The 13915-nt window shown below is 23.8% G+C and overlaps 3 non-coding genes across 3 annotated transcripts; all 3 read left to right on the top strand.

Moving 5' to 3' along the window:
- The first annotated feature begins 425 nt into the window (after positions 1 to 425).
- On the top strand, positions 426 to 544 carry LOC123303682. Its single transcript, XR_006535779.1, has one exon. It is a non-coding gene; the product is annotated as a 5S ribosomal RNA (ribosomal RNA).
- Positions 545 to 6924: 6380 nt separating this feature from the next.
- On the top strand, positions 6925 to 7043 carry LOC123303683. The gene has a single exon (XR_006535780.1). It is a non-coding gene; the product is annotated as a 5S ribosomal RNA (ribosomal RNA).
- A 6372-nt stretch (positions 7044 to 13415) lies between these two features.
- On the top strand, positions 13416 to 13534 carry LOC123303678. The gene has a single exon (XR_006535776.1). It is a non-coding gene; the product is annotated as a 5S ribosomal RNA (ribosomal RNA).
- Positions 13535 to 13915: the final 381 nt, after the last annotated feature.

Below are 13915 nucleotides of genomic sequence, written 5' to 3' on the forward strand. Positions count from 1 at the left end.
GAAAGCACCAAAAGCTAAGAAAGCTTCTGTTGCCAAATCATCTCCTACAAAAATTAAAAAAGCAGCACCAAAAAAGAAATGATCTGTTACTTTAATAATATATTGAAATATTTCATTATTTTTGCTAAAAAATGAAAATAACATAGGCCTTAATACAGGCCACAAATTAATATTTGATAAGAGTAAATTATTTTTTGTATAAATATTTTATAAAATAATAGTTTAGAAACATTTGCCACAGTCAGTACCACGGATGGGTGGCCACTTGAGAATACTGTGTGCGGTTGCATTTTTATTTAAAATATATGGTATAATAAATAAGTATATATTTAAATTGATTACTTCATTGAAAATTTTAATAATATACTTTAATATTAATGATATTTATGAAAAATATATATTTGTAAAAATTTTCATTTATTACTGGCAACAGCCATACCACGTTGAAAACACCGGTTCTCGTCCGATCACCGAAGTTAAGCAACATTGGGCACAGTCAGTACTTGGATGGGTGACCGCTTGGGAACACTGTGTGCGGTTGCCTTTTTATATTAAAAATATAAATTATTTTTCTTCTTTTCTTTTTTTTTACACACCATATATAAATATATGTTATTTAGAAATGTAAACCTTTTATATTATTCATCAACAAATAAATATTATTTTTTGTATAAAATTTTATTGCATTTATAACTCATATCATGGTTACTTTAAAGCGAGAAGTTTTTTTAATATTTCAAATGAATATAAAATAATATAAATTTTATGAAATTTATTTATTTTTAGAAATAGCAATCGCTTATAATTATAACAAAATTTTAATAATGTTTAATTTTATTTCAATAATTTATATTTATATATATATATATATATATATATATATATATATATATATATATATATATATATATATTTTTTAATAAAAATAATATACTCTTATTTAATAATATATGTTGGTCCTATATATAGGACCGAAAATATTTCTTATTTGTTTTTTTTTTTTAAATTGTCATTTAAAACGCTTATGCACGTTCTCCACGAATACGTCTTGCCAATTGTATATCCTTAGGCATAATTGTAACACGCTTTGCATGAATTGCGCATAAATTGGTATCTTCAAATAAACCTACTAAATAGGCTTCACTAGCTTCTTGTAATGCCATAACAGCTGAACTTTGAAAACGTAAATCGGTTTTAAAATCTTGTGCAATTTCACGTACTAAACGTTGGAATGGTAATTTACGAATTAACAATTCAGTACTTTTTTGATAACGACGAATTTCTCGTAAAGCTACTGTACCAGGACGATATCTGTGTGGTTTTTTTACTCCACCAGTTGCTGGTGCACTTTTACGTGCAGCTTTCGTTGCTAATTGTTTTCTTGGTGCTTTACCACCAGTTGATTTACGTGCAGTTTGCTTGGTTCTAGCCATTTTCAAATAATAATGTTTTTACAAAAAAACACACAATTTTAAAAATTATATTCGACAATTTGATACTACAAAGTCAAATGTTTAAATGCGAAATAAATGTGTTGTATTTATATTTATATGAAATTTCAAAATTTTTGTTGTCATATCCTATTGGATAGCTATCAGAGTATGGACTAATCAAATTGTATAGGCGTGGCTTAAAAAATCTTTAATGCTTTATATAAAAAGGCACAATTGTACCGGCGCTCACATACATTACAATACTTGTGAGGTTAACACACGTGTTATCCGTTCGTTAAAATATTGTAAATAATTTTTTATTAAAATGACTGGCAGAGGAAAAGGTGGAAAGGGTCTTGGAAAAGGGGGTGCAAAACGTCATAGAAAAGTTTTGCGTGATAATATCCAAGGTATTACAAAACCTGCAATTCGTCGTTTAGCACGACGAGGTGGAGTAAAACGTATCTCTGGTTTAATTTATGAAGAAACACGTGGTGTACTTAAAGTATTCCTTGAAAATGTTATTCGGGATGCTGTTACATATACTGAACACGCAAAACGTAAAACAGTTACAGCTATGGATGTTGTATATGCATTAAAACGACAAGGTCGTACTTTGTATGGTTTTGGAGGTTAAGAAAATATAATAATTTACTTAAAATATTTAGTAAATTTATTAAAGAATATTTAATACATCCGATAAATTTAAACAGGCTTTCCTTTTTGGGAAGCCACTAATTTTATTTATATAAGAGTAAATAAATTTGTTAATAAATATAACATATTATATAATTTGTTTACAACAAATTATTTTGTTTATAACATACATTACCAAATATTTTTATTTTTTTTTTTTATTGTAATATATCTGCAATAATAAATTATAATTTGTATATTATCTATTTTATTTTACAATAACTTATTGAATTTTTGAAAAAATTTTATTATAAATTAATATACTATTATATTTTTTATATATACAAGTTAAGAGTAACAAGTATCGATAGGAGATTATCGAATTTATAACTAATAAAACATTTCGCCTTAATCAAAGAAAATAAAGATTTTGCTATACCATTTTTTATACTTTCAATAAATAATTTATTATTAAATTTTTATTATTTCATTTATTTTTTAAAATTATTAAAAATATTTTTCTAATAATTATAAGCGTACATAAACAAGTAGTAAATGTAAAATGAAAATAATAAAGGTAATGTAATGCATTTGCATTACATTGATTTACGATATATATTCCGCGATATCCTTTATTATATTTAAAATTAATAATATTGATATACTAATAATAGATATATTCAAGCTATTAATATATAAAATTTTATATTAAATATGATATTAATAATTGTTTATTTAATTTTTTTGTATATATAAAAATAATTTACTCTTATTTAAAAAATTTGATGGCTCTCTTAAAAAGAGAGCCGTTTTTATATGTTGATGTATTTTTATGTTATCAATTAAATAATATTTTCGATTTATTTATTTTGAACTTGTATATTTTGTAACAGCTTTAGTACCTTCACTAACAGCGTGCTTTGCCAATTCACCAGGTAATAATAATCGAACTGCGGTTTGAATTTCCCGACTTGTGATTGTTGAACGTTTATTATAATGTGCTAAACGTGATGCTTCAGCAGCAATACGTTCAAAAATATCATTAACAAAACTGTTCATGATACTCATAGCTTTACTAGAGATACCAGTATCAGGATGCACTTGTTTTAATACTTTGTAAATGTAAATTGCATATGATTCCTTGCGCTTCCTCTTCTTTTTCTTATCACTCTTTGATATATTTTTTTGAGCTTTGCCAGCTTTTTTTGCTGCTTTTCCACTTGTTTTTGGTGGCATTGTTACAAACAATTAATATACACAGATAGTTACAGAACACCAGTCAGTATATGTATGAGCGTGTCGTGTATACAACTAGCGTATTATATACGCGAAGATGGATATAACAATAAAAATGAATACTACTCTCTGATTGGCTGAAAATAATACTATAAGGTGATTGGTTTATTTTTAAAGTTTTATATTTTATAAATATTATAAATTAAAATACCCAAATAACATTTTAAACATTTATGTTACAATCCCCGTAACGTACACATCTGTGTGATTATATTTACAAAAAAAAATATTAATTAAATAAATTTATTCGCTATGTCTGGACGAGGTAAAGGTGGTAAAGTAAAGGGAAAGGCAAAGTCAAGATCAAGCCGAGCAGGATTACAATTTCCTGTTGGAAGAATTCACAGATTATTACGAAAAGGAAATTATGCTGAACGAGTAGGTGCTGGTGCCCCAGTATATTTGGCTGCTGTTATGGAATATTTGGCTGCAGAAGTTCTCGAGTTAGCTGGTAATGCTGCCCGTGATAACAAAAAAACACGTATCATTCCACGTCATTTACAATTGGCAATTCGTAATGATGAAGAATTAAATAAATTATTATCTGGTGTAACAATTGCTCAAGGTGGTGTATTACCAAACATTCAAGCAGTGTTATTACCAAAGAAAACTGAAAAGAAAGCATAAATTAAAAACATTGCATTAATTTTTATAATAATAATACATCGATCATAGGCCTTTTAATAAAAGGCCACAAATTTATTTAAAATAAGAGTAAAAATTATTTTTATAAATAATATATTATAATATTTTTTTAAAGAATCAATTTAAATAATTATAAATTAATGATTCTTTTTTTTTTTTTTCTTTTTTATATGTTATTATGGAAATAATTCATCATATTATGATGACATTTAGGTAACATATTATAAGAATATTCATAAAATATTATCAAAATAATATTGTATTATGATGATATTTAGACAAAATATTATAAGAATATACACAAAATATTATCAAAATAATATCATTAGATAACAAAACTGTTCATGATACTCATACCTTTACTAGAGATAAAAGTATCAGGATGCACTTGTATTAATACATATTATCACAACATCACAAAATATTTTTTAAAAGGAAAAATTTTTTAAAAATTATTATAAAATTTGATTGAATTAAATTTCAATTTATTTTTTTAATAATTAAAAAAAAAAAAAAGCATATAAACTTTCTATTGAAAATGTTATTTTCAACTAGATGGCCAAGTGAACTTTGTTACACAAACAATATATGACGTATTCGTTATTTAAATAATCAGTATCCTTTGATATTATATCAATACGTTACTCTCTTCTTTTGATACATATTAATAAAATTTCAATTTATAAGATTTTATGTCAATTATATAAATAATATTATAAATTTTCTAAATACATAAGTTAAGTAACAAAAAATTTGAATAACAAGATAAATTTATATATTATGTTTTAATACTCGATACTATAATATATCGCATCCGTTACCAATTATTCGGTATCCTTTGATTTATACACAGAATGAACCAAAAATATGTATCAAATTTATTTTATTTATTTATATATTTAATATTATTATTATTATTTTATATTACAAAGTTTCTTAACGAAGCTTACAATGATTTCTCATATCGTACTTAACAAAATTATTTAGATCATATAAAATTTAAATTGTTAAAAAATTTTTATATTTATTATTATTATTTATTTTTATTAAAATTACATAACATAAAATTAATAATATTTTAATAATTATATAAATTAATTCTTATTTAAAATAATCTTATATTAATCTCAACAAATACTCTAATAATATATTTTGTCATAAATTTTTTTATATTTAAAATAAATATTATAATATATAAATACTTATATCAGTATAAAATTTCTTTATATAATTATGAAAAAATTAATTTAATAGTTAATTATTGATATTAATGCATAAATAAAAGTATTTTCTAATGAAATATATTTTGTCAATGTTCGATTAACACATTTCATAATAATACGTTTTCATTATTGACAAAAAAAGTTTTTCTAAAAATGAAATCTTATACTATAATATATATATTTATATATTAAATTTTTTAATTATTTATATACTAATAATTTATAATAAATCGATATTAAATAAAAAATAAAAATATATACTTTTTAAGTTTACCTTAAAAATATTATTGTTTTGTATGATTGAAATAATTAATATTAAACTATGTTTATTAATAATTGTTAATAAAAAAATTAAATATATTTTAATTTATAAAATAAATATTATTATTAAATTTATAATTTATTATTTTATATATTATAGAAATTGAAAAAATAAATCATGTTTACTACGACAGTAAATTAGAAATACTATTTAATTTTTTATGTGTTTTCTACATGGTACTTTGACTTACATAGGGACTTATATTATTGTGAATAATGATATAATTGAAAACCTTTATTTTTTATTTGATAGAATTATTATATTTTATCATTTAAATATTTATAATAAATACATTATTTTTATAAAGTAAAAAATATGGCCGAAGAAAATTCTACAGCTGTTGCAGCAACTGCGGTTACTGCTGCTTCTACAACACCAACAAAAAAAGCAACAGCTTCTGGTGCTAAACGTACAAAACAACATTCAAAACCAACACATCCACGTACATCAGAAATGGTTGTTAACGCAATTAAAAATTTAAAAGAACGTGGTGGTTCATCATTACAAGCAATTAAAAAATATTTAGCTGCAAATTATAAAGTGGATTCTGATAAAATTTCACCATTTATTAAAAAATATTTAAAAGCTGCTGTAACTGAGGGAGCCTTGGTACAAACTAAAGGTAAAGGTGCATCTGGTTCATTCAAATTGGCTGCTTCCGCTTCATCTAATTCTTCAGCTAAATCAAAAGTATCCAAAAAAGAAAGTGGAGCAAAAGGTTCAGCAAAGAGTGCTAAAAGTAAACGGGCACCAAAAGAAAAGAAAGCCACAACTACATCATTGGCAGCCAAAAAGCCTAAAGCAAAAAAAGCGACTCCATCATCATCAACTGCTGCTAAAAAAGTTACTGCAAAATCATCAGCGGCATCAAAAAAAGCACCAGTTAAAGCAAAACCAGCAAAAAGTACAAAATCCGCTGCCAAAAGTAGCCCTGCTCGTAAACCGAAAGCACCAAAAGCTAAGAAAGCTTCTGTTGCCAAATCATCTCCTACAAAAATTAAAAAAGCAGCACCAAAAAAGAAATGATCTGTTACTTTAATAATATATTGAAATATTTCATTATTTTTGCTAAAAAATGAAAATAACATAGGCATTAATACAGGCCACAAATTAATATTTGATAAGAGTAAATTATTTTTTGTATAAATATTTTATAAAATAATAGTTTAGAAACATTTGCCACAGTCAGTACCACGGATGGGTGGCCACTTGAGAATACTGTGTGCGGTTGCATTTTTATTTAAAATATATGGTATAATAAATAAGTATATATTTAAATTGATTACTTCATTGAAAATTTTAATAATATACTTTAATATTAATGATATTTATGAAAAATATATATTTGTAAAAATTTTCATTTATTACTGGCAACAGCCATACCACGTTGAAAACACCGGTTCTCGTCCGATCACCGAAGTTAAGCAACATTGGGCACAGTCAGTACTTGGATGGGTGACCGCTTGGGAACACTGTGTGCGGTTGCCTTTTTATATTAAAAATATAAATTATTTTTCTTCTTTTCTTTTTTTTTACACACCATATATAAATATATGTTATTTAGAAATGTAAACCTTTTATATTATTCATCAACAAATAAATATTATTTTTTGTATAAAATTTTATTGCATTTATAACTCATATCATGGTTACTTTAAAGCGAGAAGTTTTTTTAATATTTCAAATGAATATAAAATAATATAAATTTTATGAAATTTATTTATTTTTAGAAATAGCAATCGCTTATAATTATAACAAAATTTTAATAATGTTTAATTTTATTTCAATAATTTATATTTATATATATATATATATATATATATATATATATATATATATATATATATATTTTTTAATAAAAATAATATACTCTTATTTAATAATATATGTTGGTCCTATATATAGGACCGAAAATATTTCTTATTTGTTTTTTTTTTTTTAAATTGTCATTTAAAACGCTTATGCACGTTCTCCACGAATACGTCTTGCCAATTGTATATCCTTAGGCATAATTGTAACACGCTTTGCATGAATTGCGCATAAATTGGTATCTTCAAATAAACCTACTAAATAGGCTTCACTAGCTTCTTGTAATGCCATAACAGCTGAACTTTGAAAACGTAAATCGGTTTTAAAATCTTGTGCAATTTCACGTACTAAACGTTGGAATGGTAATTTACGAATTAACAATTCAGTACTTTTTTGATAACGACGAATTTCTCGTAAAGCTACTGTACCAGGACGATATCTGTGTGGTTTTTTTACTCCACCAGTTGCTGGTGCACTTTTACGTGCAGCTTTCGTTGCTAATTGTTTTCTTGGTGCTTTACCACCAGTTGATTTACGTGCAGTTTGCTTGGTTCTAGCCATTTTCAAATAATAATGTTTTTACAAAAAAACACACAATTTTAAAAATTATATTCGACAATTTGATACTACAAAGTCAAATGTTTAAATGCGAAATAAATGTGTTGTATTTATATTTATATGAAATTTCAAAATTTTTGTTGTCATATCCTATTGGATAGCTATCAGAGTATGGACTAATCAAATTGTATAGGCGTGGCTTAAAAAATCTTTAATGCTTTATATAAAAAGGCACAATTGTACCGGCGCTCACATACATTACAATACTTGTGAGGTTAACACACGTGTTATCCGTTCGTTAAAATATTGTAAATAATTTTTTATTAAAATGACTGGCAGAGGAAAAGGTGGAAAGGGTCTTGGAAAAGGGGGTGCAAAACGTCATAGAAAAGTTTTGCGTGATAATATCCAAGGTATTACAAAACCTGCAATTCGTCGTTTAGCACGATGAGGTGGAGTAAAACGTATCTCTGGTTTAATTTATGAAGAAACACGTGGTGTACTTAAAGTATTCCTTGAAAATGTTATTCGGGATGCTGTTACATATACTGAACACGCAAAACGTAAAACAGTTACAGCTATGGATGTTGTATATGCATTAAAACGACAAGGTCGTACTTTGTATGGTTTTGGAGGTTAAGAAAATATAATAATTTACTTAAAATATTTAGTAAATTTATTAAAGAATATTTAATACATCCGATAAATTTAAACAGGCTTTCCTTTTTGGGAAGCCACTAATTTTATTTATATAAGAGTAAATAAATTTGTTAATAAATATAACATATTATATAATTTGTTTACAACAAATTATTTTGTTTATAACATACATTACCAAATATTTTTATTTTTTTTTTTTATTGTAATATATCTGCAATAATAAATTATAATTTGTATATTATCTATTTTATTTTACAATAACTTATTGAATTTTTGAAAAAATTTTATTATAAATTAATATACTATTATATTTTTTATATATACAAGTTAAGAGTAACAAGTATCGATAGGAGATTATCGAATTTATAACTAATAAAACATTTCGCCTTAATCAAAGAAAATAAAGATTTTGCTATACCATTTTTTATACTTTCAATAAATAATTTATTATTAAATTTTTATTATTTCATTTATTTTTTAAAATTATTAAAAATATTTTTCTAATAATTATAAGCGTACATAAACAAGTAGTAAATGTAAAATGAAAATAATAAAGGTAATGTAATGCATTTGCATTACACTGATTTACGATATATATTCCGCGATATCCTTTATTATATTTAAAATTAATAATATTGATATACTAATAATAGATATATTCAAGCTATTAATATATAAAATTTTATATTAAATATGATATTAATAATTGTTTATTTAATTTTTTTGTATATATAAAAATAATTTACTCTTATTTAAAAAATTTGATGGCTCTCTTAAAAAGAGAGCCGTTTTTATATGTTGATGTATTTTTATGTTATCAATTAAATAATATTTTCGATTTATTTATTTTGAACTTGTATATTTTGTAACAGCTTTAGTACCTTCACTAACAGCGTGCTTTGCCAATTCACCAGGTAATAATAATCGAACTGCGGTTTGAATTTCCCGACTTGTGATTGTTGAACGTTTATTATAATGTGCTAAACGTGATGCTTCAGCAGCAATACGTTCAAAAATATCATTAACAAAACTGTTCATGATACTCATAGCTTTACTAGAGATACCAGTATCAGGATGCACTTGTTTTAATACTTTGTAAATGTAAATTGCATATGATTCCTTGCGCTTCCTCTTCTTTTTCTTATCACTCTTTGATATATTTTTTTGAGCTTTGCCAGCTTTTTTTGCTGCTTTTCCACTTGTTTTTGGTGGCATTGTTACAAACAATTAATATACACAGATAGTTACAGAACACCAGTCAGTATATGTATGAGCGTGTCGTGTATACAACTAGCGTATTATATACGCGAAGATGGATATAACAATAAAAATGAATACTACTCTCTGATTGGCTGAAAATAATACTATAAGGTGATTGGTTTATTTTTAAAGTTTTATATTTTATAAATATTATAAATTAAAATACCCAAATAACATTTTAAACATTTATGTTACAATCCCCGTAACGTACACATCTGTGTGATTATATTTACAAAAAAAAATATTAATTAAATAAATTTATTCGCTATGTCTGGACGAGGTAAAGGTGGTAAAGTAAAGGGAAAGGCAAAGTCAAGATCAAGCCGAGCAGGATTACAATTTCCTGTTGGAAGAATTCACAGATTATTACGAAAAGGAAATTATGCTGAACGAGTAGGTGCTGGTGCCCCAGTATATTTGGCTGCTGTTATGGAATATTTGGCTGCAGAAGTTCTCGAGTTAGCTGGTAATGCTGTCCGTGATAACAAAAAAACACGTATCATTCCACGTCATTTACAATTGGCAATTCGTAATGATGAAGAATTAAATAAATTATTATCTGGTGTAACAATTGCTCAAGGTGGTGTATTACCAAACATTCAAGCAGTGTTATTACCAAAGAAAACTGAAAAGAAAGCATAAATTAAAAACATTGCATTAATTTTTATAATAATAATACATCGATCATAGGCCTTTTAATAAAAGGCCACAAATTTATTTAAAATAAGAGTAAAAATTATTTTTATAAATAATATATTATAATATTTTTTTAAAGAATCAATTTAAATAATTATAAATTAATGATTCTTTTTTTTTTTTTTCTTTTTTATATGTTATTATGGAAATAATTCATCATATTATGATGACATTTAGGTAACATATTATAAGAATATTCATAAAATATTATCAAAATAATATTGTATTATGATGATATTTAGACAAAATATTATAAGAATATACACAAAATATTATCAAAATAATATCATTAGATAACAAAACTGTTCATGATACTCATACCTTTACTAGAGATAAAAGTATCAGGATGCACTTGTATTAATACATATTATCACAACATCACAAAATATTTTTTAAAAGGAAAAATTTTTTAAAAATTATTATAAAATTTGATTGAATTAAATTTCAATTTATTTTTTTAATAATTAAAGAAAAAAAAAAGCATATAAACTTTCTATTGAAAATGTTATTTTCAACTAGATGGCCAAGTGAACTTTGTTACACAAACAATATATGACGTATTCGTTATTTAAATAATCAGTATCCTTTGATATTATATCAATACGTTACTCTCTTCTTTTGATACATATTAATAAAATTTCAATTTATAAGATTTTATGTCAATTATATAAATAATATTATAAATTTTCTAAATACATAAGTTAAGTAACAAAAAATTTGAATAACAAGATAAATTTATATATTATGTTTTAATACTCGATACTATAATATATCGCATCCGTTACCAATTATTCGGTATCCTTTGATTTATACACAGAATGAACCAAAAATATGTATCAAATTTATTTTATTTATTTATATATTTAATATTATTATTATTATTTTATATTACAAAGTTTCTTAACGAAGCTTACAATGATTTCTCATATCGTACTTAACAAAATTATTTAGATCATATAAAATTTAAATTGTTAAAAAATTTTTATATTTATTATTATTATTTATTTTTATTAAAATTACATAACATAAAATTAATAATATTTTAATAATTATATAAATTAATTCTTATTTAAAATAATCTTATATTAATCTCAACAAATACTCTAATAATATATTTTGTCATAAATTTTTTTATATTTAAAATAAATATTATAATATATAAATACTTATATCAGTATAAAATTTCTTTATATAATTATGAAAAAATTAATTTAATAGTTAATTATTGATATTAATGCATAAATAAAAGTATTTTCTAATGAAATATATTTTGTCAATGTTCGATTAACACATTTCATAATAATACGTTTTCATTATTGACAAAAAAAGTTTTTCTAAAAATGAAATCTTATACTATAATATATATATTTATATATTAAATTTTTTAATTATTTATATACTAATAATTTATAATAAATCGATATTAAATAAAAAATAAAAATATATACTTTTTAAGTTTACCTTAAAAATATTATTGTTTTGTATGATTGAAATAATTAATATTAAACTATGTTTATTAATAATTGTTAATAAAAAAATTAAATATATTTTAATTTATAAAATAAATATTATTATTAAATTTATAATTTATTATTTTATATATTATAGAAATTGAAAAAATAAATCATGTTTACTACGACAGTAAATTAGAAATACTATTTAATTTTTATGTGTTTTCTACATGGTACTTTGACTTACATAGGGACTTATATTATTGTGAATAATGATATAATTGAAAACCTTTATTTTTTATTTGATAGAATTATTATATTTTATCATTTAAATATTTATAATAAATACATTATTTTTATAAAGTAAAAAATATGGCCGAAGAAAATTCTACAGCTGTTGCAGCAACTGCGGTTACTGCTGCTTCTACAACACCAACAAAAAAAGCAACAGCTTCTGGTGCTAAACGTACAAAACAACATTCAAAACCAACACATCCACGTACATCAGAAATGGTTGTTAACGCAATTAAAAATTTAAAAGAACGTGGTGGTTCATCATTACAAGCAATTAAAAAATATTTAGCTGCAAATTATAAAGTGGATTCTGATAAAATTTCACCATTTATTAAAAAATATTTAAAAGCTGCTGTAACTGAGGGAGCCTTGGTACAAACTAAAGGTAAAGGTGCATCTGGTTCATTCAAATTGGCTGCTTCCGCTTCATCTAATTCTTCAGCTAAATCAAAAGTATCCAAAAAAGAAAGTGGAGCAAAAGGTTCAGCAAAGAGTGCTAAAAGTAAACGGGCACCAAAAGAAAAGAAAGCCACAACTACATCATTGGCAGCCAAAAAGCCTAAAGCAAAAAAAGCGACTCCATCATCATCAACTGCTGCTAAAAAAGTTACTGCAAAATCATCAGCGGCATCAAAAAAAGCACCAGTTAAAGCAAAACCAGCAAAAAGTACAAAATCCGCTGCCAAAAGTAGCCCTGCTCGTAAACCGAAAGCACCAAAAGCTAAGAAAGCTTCTGTTGCCAAATCATCTCCTACAAAAATTAAAAAAGCAGCACCAAAAAAGAAATGATCTGTTACTTTAATAATATATTGAAATATTTCATTATTTTTGCTAAAAAATGAAAATAACATAGGCCTTAATACAGGCCACAAATTAATATTTGATAAGAGTAAATTATTTTTTGTATAAATATTTTATAAAATAATAGTTTAGAAACATTTGCCACAGTCAGTACCACGGATGGGTGGCCACTTGAGAATACTGTGTGCGGTTGCATTTTTATTTAAAATATATGGTATAATAAATAAGTATATATTTAAATTGATTACTTCATTGAAAATTTTAATAATATACTTTAATATTAATGATATTTATGAAAAATATATATTTGTAAAAATTTTCATTTATTACTGGCAACAGCCATACCACGTTGAAAACACCGGTTCTCGTCCGATCACCGAAGTTAAGCAACATTGGGCACAGTCAGTCCTTGGATGGGTGACCGCTTGGGAACACTGTGTGCGGTTGCCTTTTTATATTAAAAATATAAATTATTTTTCTTCTTTTCTTTTTTTTTACACACCATATATAAATATATGTTATTTAGAAATGTAAACCTTTTATATTATTCATCAACAAATAAATATTATTTTTTGTATAAAATTTTATTGCATTTATAACTCATATCATGGTTACTTTAAAGCGAGAAGTTTTTTTAATATTTCAAATGAATATAAAATAATATAAATTTTATGAAATTTATTTATTTTTAGAAATAGCAATCGCTTATAATTATAACAAAATTTTAATAATGTTTAATTTTATTTCAATAATTTATATTTATATATATATATATATATATATATATATATATATATATATATATATATATATATTTTAATAAAAATAATA

This window comes from Chrysoperla carnea (assembly GCF_905475395.1).
Source record: "Chrysoperla carnea chromosome X unlocalized genomic scaffold, inChrCarn1.1 SUPER_X_unloc_12, whole genome shotgun sequence".
Taxonomy (NCBI): Eukaryota; Metazoa; Arthropoda; class Insecta; order Neuroptera; family Chrysopidae; genus Chrysoperla; species Chrysoperla carnea.